The sequence below is a fragment of the Kogia breviceps genome, assembly GCF_026419965.1.
Source record: "Kogia breviceps isolate mKogBre1 chromosome 9 unlocalized genomic scaffold, mKogBre1 haplotype 1 SUPER_9_unloc_2, whole genome shotgun sequence".
In the NCBI taxonomy this organism is placed as follows: Eukaryota; Metazoa; Chordata; class Mammalia; order Artiodactyla; family Physeteridae; genus Kogia; species Kogia breviceps.
Genome location: NW_026711556.1, coordinates 151,404 through 162,955, shown reverse-complemented (window position 1 = coordinate 162,955; position 11,552 = coordinate 151,404).

Below are 11,552 nucleotides of genomic sequence, written 5' to 3'. Positions count from 1 at the left end.
ATGGTCACCATGGGCACTATTACCGTGGTAGCGGTCAACATGGAGACTATAACCTTGGGACGGTCACAATGGGCACTATCACCATGGGTACGGTTACGATGGGCACTATTACCGTGATTGCAGTGACCTTTCAGATTATAACCATGGGACTCTCACATCGGGCACTATCAGCATGAGCACTGTCACCATGGGCACTGTCACCCTTAGCACTTTCACCATGGACACTATCACCATGAGCACTGTCACCATGGGAACTGTCACCATGAGCACTATCACCATGGGCACTGTCACTATGAGCAATATCACCATGAGAACTGTCATCATGGGCACTGTCAGCCTTGCCACTGTTACCATGGGCCCAGTCACCATGGGCACTATCACCTTGATCAGTGTCACCATGATCAGTGTCGCCATGGGCACAGTCAGCATTGGAACTGTCACCATGGGCTCTGTCACCATGAGCACTGTCACCATGATCACGGTCACCATGGGAACAATTACTTTGATTGCGGTCACCATGGAGACTATAACCATGGGCAGTGTCACAATGTGCAGTATCACCATGAGCACTATCACAATGAGCACTGTCACCATGAGCAATCTTTCCATGAGCACTCTCACCATGAGCACTGTCACCGTGGACACTGTCACCCTGGGCACTGTCACCATGGGAACTGTCACCGTGAAAAGTGTCACAAAGGATAATATCACTATGGGTACTGTCACCACCGTATATTTCACAAAGACCACTTTCACTGTGAGCATTGTGACTATGGGCACTGTCGCCATGCGCTCTGTCACTATGAGCACTGTCACCATGGGCACTATCACCATGAGAACTGTGACCATGGTCACTGTCACCATGAGCACTGTCACACTGGGCAGTGTCACAATGGGAACTGTCACCATGGGCACTGTCACCATGAGCACTATCAGCATGAGCAATGTCACCATGGGTACTGAACGATGAGCACTGTCACCATTGGCACTGTCACCATGACCACAGTCACCATGAACACTATTACCATGAGGATTGTCACCATGGGAATTGTCACCATGAGCACTGTTACCATGAGCACGGTCACCATGGGCACTATTACCGTGGTAGCGGTCACCATGGAGACTATAACCATGGGACTGTCACAATGGGCACTATCACCCTGGGGACGGTTACGATGGGCCCTATTACCGTGATGGCAGTGACCATGTAGATTATAAGCATGGGACTCTCACATCGGGCACTATCAGCATGAGCACTGTCACCAAGGGCACTTGCACCATGGACACTATCACCATGGACACTATCACCATGAGCACTGTCACCGTGGACACTGTCACGATGGTAATTGTCACCATTAACACTATCACCATGAGCACGGTCACCGTGTGCACTCTAACAGTGATGGCGGTCACCATGGACAATATAAACATGGACACTGTCACAATGGGCACTGTCACCATGAGTACTGTCACTTTGGGCACTGTTGCCATGAGCACTGTCACCAGAGGCACTGTCACCATGAGCACTGTCACCATGAGCACGATCACCTTGGGCACTATTTCCGTGGTTACGGTTACCATGGAGAATATAAGCATGGGAATGTCACAATGGGAACTATCACCAGGAGCACTGTGACCATGACCACTGTGACCATGGTCATTGTCACCATGAGCACTGTCACATTGGGCAGTGTCACAATCGGCCCTGTCGCCATGGGCTCTGTCACCATGAGCACTGTCACCATGGGCACTGTCACCATGACCACTATCACCATGGGCACTGTCACTATGAACAATATCACCATGAGTACTGTCACCATGAGCACGATCACCATGGGCACTATTTCCGTGGTTGCGGTTACCATGGAGAATATAAGCATGGGAATGTCACACTGGGAAATATCACCAGGAGCACTCTGACCACGGTCATTGTCACCATGAGCACTGTCACATTGGGCAGTGTCACAATCGGCCCTATCACCATGGGCTCTGTCACCGTGAGCACTTTCACCATGGGCACTGTCACTATGAGCAATATTACCATGAGAACTGTCTCCATCGGCACTGTCAGCATTGCCACTGTCACCATGAGCAGTCACCATGTGCCCAGTCACCATGGGCAGTATCACCATGAGCAATATTACAATGAGCTCTGTCACCATGAGCACTGTTTCCATGGGCACTGTCACCGTGAGCATTGTCAGAATGATAACGGTCACAATGGGCACTATTCCCGTGATTGCGGTCACCAATGAGATTATAAGCATGTGAACTGTCACAATGGACACGGTCACCATGGGCATTGTCACCATGGGCATTTTCACCTTGGGTACTGTCACCATGAGCACTGTTGCCATGGGCACTGTCGCCATGGGCACTCTCACTATGGGCACTGTCTCCATGAGCACTGTCACCATGGGCACTATTTCCATGACTGTGGTTACCATGGAGACTATAAGCATGGGAATGTCACAATGGGCACTATCACAATGAGCACTGTGACCATGAGCATTGTAACCATAGTCACTGTCACCATGAGCACTGTCACATTGGGCATTGTAACAATGGACCCTGGCTCTGTCAGCATGACCACTGTCACCATGATCACAGTCACCATGCGCACTATTACTGTGATTGCGGTCACCATGGAGACTATATCCATGGGCAGTGTCACAAGAGGCAGTATCACCATGAGCACTGTCACCATGGACACTGTCACCATGGGCACTGTCACCATGGGAACTGTCACCGTGAAAAGGGTCACAAAGTGTACTATCACTATGGGTACTGTCACCACAGTATATTTCACTAAGAGAACTTTCACTTTGAGCATTATGACGATGAGCACAGTCACCATGAACACTGTCACCAAGTACACTGTCGCCATGAACACTCTCAGCATGAGCACGGTCACCATGACCATTGTCACCATGAGCACAGTCACCGTGTGCACTATTACCTTGATTGCAGTCACCATGGAGACTATAACCATGGGACTGTCAAAATCGGCACTATATCCTTGAGCACTGTCACCATAAGAACAGTCACCAAGGGCACTGTCACCATGGGAACTATCACTATGAGCAATATCACCATGAGAACTGTCACCATGGGCAGTGTCAGCATTGCCACTGCCAACATGGGGTCTGTCACCTGGAGCACTGTCACCATGGGCCCAGTCACCATGGGCAATATCACCTTGAGCAGTGTCACCATGACCACAGTCACCATGAGCACTATTACCATGAGAATTGCCACCATGGGAATTGTCACCATGAGCACTGTCACCATGAGCACGGTCACCATGGGCACTATTCCCGTGGTAGCGGTCAACATGGAGACTATAACCTTGGGACTGTCACAATGGGCACTATCACCTTGGGTACGGTTACGATGGGCACTATTACCGTGATTGCAGTGACCTTTCAGATTATAACCATGGGACTCTCACATCGGGCACTATCAGCATGAGCACTGTCACCATGGGCACTGTCACCCTTAGCACTTTCACCATGGACACTATCACCATGAGCACTGTCACCATGGGAACTGTCACCATGAGCACTATCACCATGGGCACTGTCACTATGAGCAATATCACCATGAGAACTGTCATCATGGGCACTGTCAGCCTTGCCACTGTCACCATGGGCCCAGTCACCATGGGCACTATCACCTTGATCAGTGTCACCATGATCAGTGTCGCCATGGGCACAGTCAGCATTGGAACTGTCACCATGGGCTCTGTCACCATGAACACTGTCACCATGATCACGGTCACCATGGGAACTATTACTTTGATTGGGTCACCATGGAGACTATAACCATGGGCAGTGTCACACTGTGCAGTATCACCATGAGCACTATCACAATGAGCACTGTCACCATGAGCAATCTTTCCATGAGCACTGTCACCATGAGCACTGTCACCATGGACACTGTCACCCTGGGCACTGTCACCATGGGAACTGTCACCGTGAAAAGTGTCACAAAGGATAATATCACTATGGGTACTCTCACCACCGTATATTTCGCAAAGACCACTTTCACTGTGAGCATTGTGACTATGGGCACTGTCGCCATGCGCTCTGTCACTATGAGCACTGTCACCATGGGCACTATCACCATGAGCACTGTGACCATGGTCACTGTCACCATGAGCACTGTCACACTGGGCAGTGTCACAATGGGAACTGTCACCATGGGCACTGTCACCATGAGCACTATCAGCATGAGCAATGTCACCATGGGTACTGAACGATGAGCACTGTCACCATTGGCAATGTCACCATGACCACAGTCACCATGAACACTATTACCATGAGGATTGTCACCATGGGAATTGTCACCATGAGCACTGTTACCATGAGCACGGTCACCATGGGCACTATTACCGTGGTAGCGGTCACCATGGAGACTATAACCATGGGACTGTCACAATGGGCACTATCACCCTGGGGACGGTCACAATGGGCCCTATTACCGTGATGGAAGTGACCATGTAGATTATAAGCATGGGACTCTCACATCGGGCACTATCAGCATGAGCACTGTCACCATGGGCACTGGCACCCTGATCACTGTCACCATGGACACTATCACCATGAGCACTTTCACCCTGAACACTGTCACCATGGTTATTGTCACCATTAGCACTATCACCATGAGCACGGTCACCGTGTGCACTATAAGAGTGAAAGCGGTCACCATGGACAATATAAACATGGACACTGTCACAATGGGCACTGTCACCATGAGTACTGTCACTTTGGGCACTGTTGCCATGAGCACTGTCACCAGAGGCACTGTCACCATGAGCACTGTCACCATGAGCATGATCACCTTGGGCACTATTTCCGTGGTTACGGTTACCATGGAGAATATAAGCATGGGAATGTCACAATGGGAACTATCACCAGGAGCACTGTGACCATGACCACTGTGACCATGGTCATTGCCACCATGAGCACTGTCACATTGGGCAGTGTCACAATCGGCCCTGTCGCCATGGGCTCTGTCACCATGAGCACTGTCACCATGGGCACTGTCACCATGACCACTATCACCATGGGCACTGTCACTATGAGCACGATCACCTTGGGCACTATTTCCGTGGTTACGGTTACCATGGAGAATATAAGCATGGGAATGTCACAATGGGAACTATCACCAGGAGCACTGTGACCATGAGCACTGTGACCATGGTCATTTTCACCATGAGCACTGTCACATTGGGCAGTGTCACAATCGGCCCTATCACCATGAGCTCTGTCACCATGAGCACTGTCACCATGGGCACTGTCACCATGAGCACTGTCACCATGTGCCCAGTCACCATGGGCACTATCACCATGAGCCCTATCACAATGAGCACTGTCACCATGAGCACTGTTTCCATGGGCACTGTCACCATGAGCAGTGTCACCATGATAACGGTCACAATGGGCACTATTACCGTGATTGCGGTCACCATGGAGATTATAACCATGTGAACTGTCACAATGGACACGGTCACCATGGGCATTGTCACCATGGGCATTTTCACCTTGGGTACTGTCACCATGAGCAGGTTCACCATGGGGACTATCACCATGAGCACTGTTGCCATGGGCACTGTCGCCATGGGCACTCTCACTATGGGCACTGTCGCCATGAGCACTGTCACCATGGGAACTGTCACCGTGAAAAGTGTCACAAAGGGTACTACCACTATGGGTACTGTCACCACAGTATATTTCACTAAGAGCACTTTCACTTTGAGCATTATGATGATGAGCACTCTCACCAAGTACACTGTCACCATGAACACTCTCAGCATGAGCACGGTCACCATGGCCATTGTCACCATGAGCACAGTCACCGTGTGCACTATTACCTTGATTGCGGTCACCATGGAGACTATAAACATGGGACTGTCAAAATCGGCACTATATCCTTGAGCACTGTCACCATGAGAACTGTCACCAAGGGCACTCTCACCATGGGAACTATCACTATGAGCAATATCACCATGAGAACTGTCACCATGGGCAGTGTCAGCATTGCCACTGTCAACATGGGGTCTGTCACCTGGAGCACTGTCACCATGGGCCCAGTCACCATGGGCAATATCACCTTGAGCAGTGTCACCATGACCACAGTCACCATGAGCACTATTACCATGAGCATTGCCACCATGGGAATTGTCACCATGAGCACTGTCACCATGAGCACGGTCACCATGGGCACTATTCCCGTGGTAGCGGTCAACATGGAGACTATAAACTTGGGACTGTCACAATGGGCACTATCACCATGGGTACGGTTACGATGGGCACTATTACCGTGATTGCAGTGACCTTTCAGATTATAACCATGGGACTCTCACATCGGGCACTATCAGCATGAGCACTGTCACCATGGGCACTGTCACCCTTAGCACTGTCACCATGGACACTATCACCATGAGCACTGTTACCATGGGAACTGTCACCATGAGCACTATCACCATGGGCACTGTCACTATGAGCAATATCACCATGAGAACTGTCATCATGGGCACTGTCAGCCTTGCCACTGTCACCATGGGCCCTGTCACCATGGGCACTATCACCTTGATCAGTGTCACCATGATCAGTGTCGCCATGGGCACAGTCAGCATTGGAACTGTCACCATGGGCTCTGTCACCATGAACACTGTCACCATGATCACGGTCACCATGGGAACTATTACTTTGATTGCGGTCACCATGGAGACTATAACCATGGGCAGTGTCACACTGTGCAGTATCACCATGAGCACTATCACAATGAGCACTGTCACCATGAGCAATCTTTCCATGAGCACTGTCACCATGAGCACTGTCACCATGGACACTGTCACCCTGGGCACTGTCACCATGGGAACTGTCACCGTGAAAAGTGTCACAAAGGATAATATCACTATGGGTACTCTCACCACCGTATATTTCGCAAAGACCACTTTCACTGTGAGCATTGTGACTATGGGCACTGTCGCCATGCGCTCTGTCACTATGAGCACTGTCACCATGGGCACTATCACCATGAGCACTGTGACCATGGTCACTGTCACCATGAGCACTGTCACACTGGGCAGTGTCACAATGGGAACTGTCACCATGGGCACTGTCACCATGAGCACTATCAGCATGAGCAATGTCACCATGGGTACTGAACGATGAGCACTGTCACCATTGGCACTGGCACCATGGACACTATCACCATGGACACTATCACCATGAGCACTGTCACCGTGGACACTGTCACCATGGTTATTGTCACCATTAGCACTATCACCATGAGCACGCTCACGGTGTGCACTATAAGAGTGAAAGCGGTCACCATGGACAATATAAACATGGACACTGTCACAATGGGCACTGTCACCATGAGTACTGTCACTTTGGGCACTGTTCCCATGAGCACTGTCACCAGAGGCACTGTCACCATGAGCACTGTCACCATGAGCACGATCACCTTGGGCACTATTTCCGTGGTTACGGTTACCATGGAGAATATAAGCATTGGAATGTCACAATGGGAACTATCACCAGGAGCACTGTGACCATGACCACTGTGACCATGGTCATTGTCACCATGAGCACTGTCACATTGGGCAGTGTCACAATCGGCCCTGTCGCCATGGGCTCTGTCACCATGAGCACTGTCACCATGGGCACTGTCACCATGACCACTATCACCATGGGCACTGTCACTATGAACAATATCACCATGAGTACTGTCACCATGAGCACGATCAACATGGGCACTATTTCCGTGGTTGCGGTTACCATGGAGAATATAAGCATGGGAATGTCACACTGGGAAATATCACCAGGAGCACTGTGACCACGGTCATTGTCATCATGAGCACTGTCACATTGGGCAGTGTCACTATGAGCAATATTACCATGAGAACTGTCTCCATCGGCACTGTCAGCATTGCCACTGTCAACATGAACACTGTCACCATGTGCCCAGTCACCATGGGCAGTATCACCATGAGCAATATTACAATGAGCTCTGTCACCATGAGCACTGTTTCCATGGGCACTGTCACCGTGAGCATTGTCACCATGATAACGGTCACAATGGGCACTATTACCGTGATTGCGGTCACCAATGAGATTATAACCATGTGAACTGTCACAATGGACACGGTCACCATGGGCATTGTCACCATGGGCATTTTCACCTTGGGTACTGTCACCATGAGCAGGTTCACCATGGGGACTATCACCATGAGCACTGTTGCCATGGGCACTGTCGCCATGGGCACTCTCACTATGGGCACTGTCTCCATGAGCACTGTCACCATGGGCACTATTTCCATGACTGTGGTTACCATGGAGACTATAAGCATGGGAATGTCACAATGGGCACTATCACAATGAGCACTGTGACCATGAGCATTGTAACCATAGTCACTGTCACCATGAGCACTGTCACATTGGACATTGTAACAATGGACCCTGGCTCTGTCAGCATGACCACTGTCACCATGATCACACTCACCATGCGCGCTATTACTGTGATTCCGGTCACCATGGAGACTATATCCATGGGCAGTGTCACAAGAGGCAGTATCACCATGAGCACTATCACAATGAGCACTGTCACCATGAGCAATCTTTCCATGAGCACTCTCACCATGAGCACTGTCACCATGGACACTGTCACCCTGGGCACTGTCACCATGGGAACTGTCACCGTGAAAAGTGTAACAAAGGATAATACCACTATGGGTACTGTCACCACTGTATATTTCACAAAGACCACTTTCACTGTGAGCATTGTGACTATGGGCACTGTCGCCATGAGCTCTGTCACTATGAGCACTGTCACCATGGGCACTATCACCATGAGCACTGTGACCATGGTCACTGTCACCATGGGCACTGTCACACTGAGCACTGTCACCATGGAAATGATCGCTATGAGCACTGTAACCGTGGACACTGTCACGATGGTAATTGTCACCATTAACACTATCACCATGAGCACGGTCACCGTGTGCACTCTAACAGTGATGGCGGTCACCATGGACAATATAAACATGGACACTGTCACAATGGGCAATGTCGCTATGAGCACTGTCACTATGGGCACTGTCGCCATGAGCAATGTCACCATGAGCACTGTCACCATGAGCATGATCACCATGGACACTATTTCCGTGGTTACAGTTACCATGGAGAATATAAGCATGGGAATGTCACACTGGGAAATATCACCAGGAGCACTGTGACCACGGTCATTGTCATCATGAGCACTGTCACATTGGGCAGTGTCACTATGAGCAATATTACCATGAGAACTGTCTCCATCGGCACTGTCAGCATTGCCACTGTCACCATGAACACTGTCACCATGTGCCCAGTCACCATGGGCAGTATCACCATGAGCAATATTACAATGAGCTCTGTCACCATGAGCACTGTTTCCATGGGCACTGTCACCGTGAGCATTGTCACCATGATAACGGTCACAATGGGCACTATTACCGTGATTGCGGTCACCAATGAGATTATAACCATGTGAACTGTCACAATGGACACGGTCACCATGGGCATTGTCACCATGGGCATTTTCACCTTGGGTACTGTCACCATGAGCAGGTTCACCATGGGGACTATCACCATGAGCACTGTTGCCATGGGCACTGTCGCCATGGGCACTCTCACTATGGGCACTGTCGCCATGAGCACTGTCACCATGGGCACTATTTCCATGACTGTGGTTACCATGGAGACTATAAGCATGGGAATGTCACAATGGGCACTATCACAATGAGCACTGTGACCATGAGCATTGTAACCATAGTCACTGTCACCATGAGCACTGTCACATTGGACATTGTAACAATGGACCCTGGCTCTGTCAGCATGACCACTGTCACCATGATCACAGTCACCATGCGCACTATTACTGTGATTGCGGTCACCATGGAGACTATATCCATGGGCAGTGTCACAAGAGGCAGTATCACCATGAGCACTGTCACCATGGACACTGTCACCATGGGCACTGTCACCATGGGAACTGTCACCGTGAAAAGTGTCACAAAGGGTACTATCACTATGGGTACTGTCACCACAGTATATTTCACTAAGAGCACTTTCACTTTGAGCATTATGACAATGAGCACAGTCACCATGAACACTGTCACCAAGTACACTGTCGCCATGAACACTCTCAGCATGGGCACGGTCACCATGGCCATTGTCACCATGAGCACAGTCACCGTGTGCACTATTACCTTGATTGCGGTCACCATGGAGACTATAACCATGGGACTGTCAAAATCGGCACTATATCCTTGAGCACTGTCACCATGAGAACTGTCACCAAGGGCACTGTCACCATGGGAACTATCACTATGAGCAATATCACCATGAGAACTGTCACCATGGGCAGTGTCAGCATTGCCACTGTCAACATGGGGTCTGTCACCTGGAGCACTGTCACCATGGGCCCAGTCACCATGGGCAATATCACCTTGAGCAGTGTCACCATGACCACAGTCACCATGAGCACTATTACCATGAGCATTGCCACCATGGGAATAGTCACCATGAGCACTGTCACCATGAGCATGGTCACCATGGGCACTATTCCCGTGGTAGCGGTCAACATGGAGACTATAACCTTGGGACTGTCACAATGGGCACTATCACCATGGGTACGGTTACAATGGGCACTATTACCGTGATTGGAGTGACCTTTCAGATTATAACCATGGGACTCTCACATCGGGCACTATCAGCATGAGCACTGTCACCATGGGCACTGTCACCCTTATCACTTTCACCATGGACACTATCACCATGAGCACTGTCACCATGGGAACTGTCACCATGAGCACTATCACCATGGGCACTGTCACTATGAGCAATATCACCATGAGAACTGTCATCATGGGCACTGTCAGGCTTGCCACTGTCACCATGGGCCCAGTCACCATGGGCACTATCACCTTGATCAGTGTCACCATGATCAGTGTCGCCATGGGCACAGTCAGCATTGGAACTGTCACCATGGGCTCTGTCACCATGAGCACTGTCACCATGATCACGGTCACCATGGGAACTATTACTTTGATTGCGGTCACCATGGAGACTATAACCATGGGCAGTGTCACAATGTGCAGTATCACCATGAGCACTATCACAATGAGCACTGTCACCATGAGCAATCTTTCCATGAGCACTCTCACCATGAGCACTGTCACCATGGACACTGTCACCCTGGGCACTGTCACCATGGGATCTGTCACCGTGAAAAGTGTAACAAAGGATAATACCACTATGGGTACTGTCACCACTGTATATTTCACAAAGACCACTTTCACTGTGAGCATTGTGACTATGGGCACTGTCGCCATGAGCTCTGTCACTATGATCACTGTCACCATGGGCACTGTTACCATGAGCACTGTCACCATGAGCACGGTCACCATGGGCACTATTTCCGTGATTGCGGTTACCTTGGAGACTATAAGGATGGGAATGTCACAATGGGCACTATCACCATGAGCACTGTGAGCCTGGTCA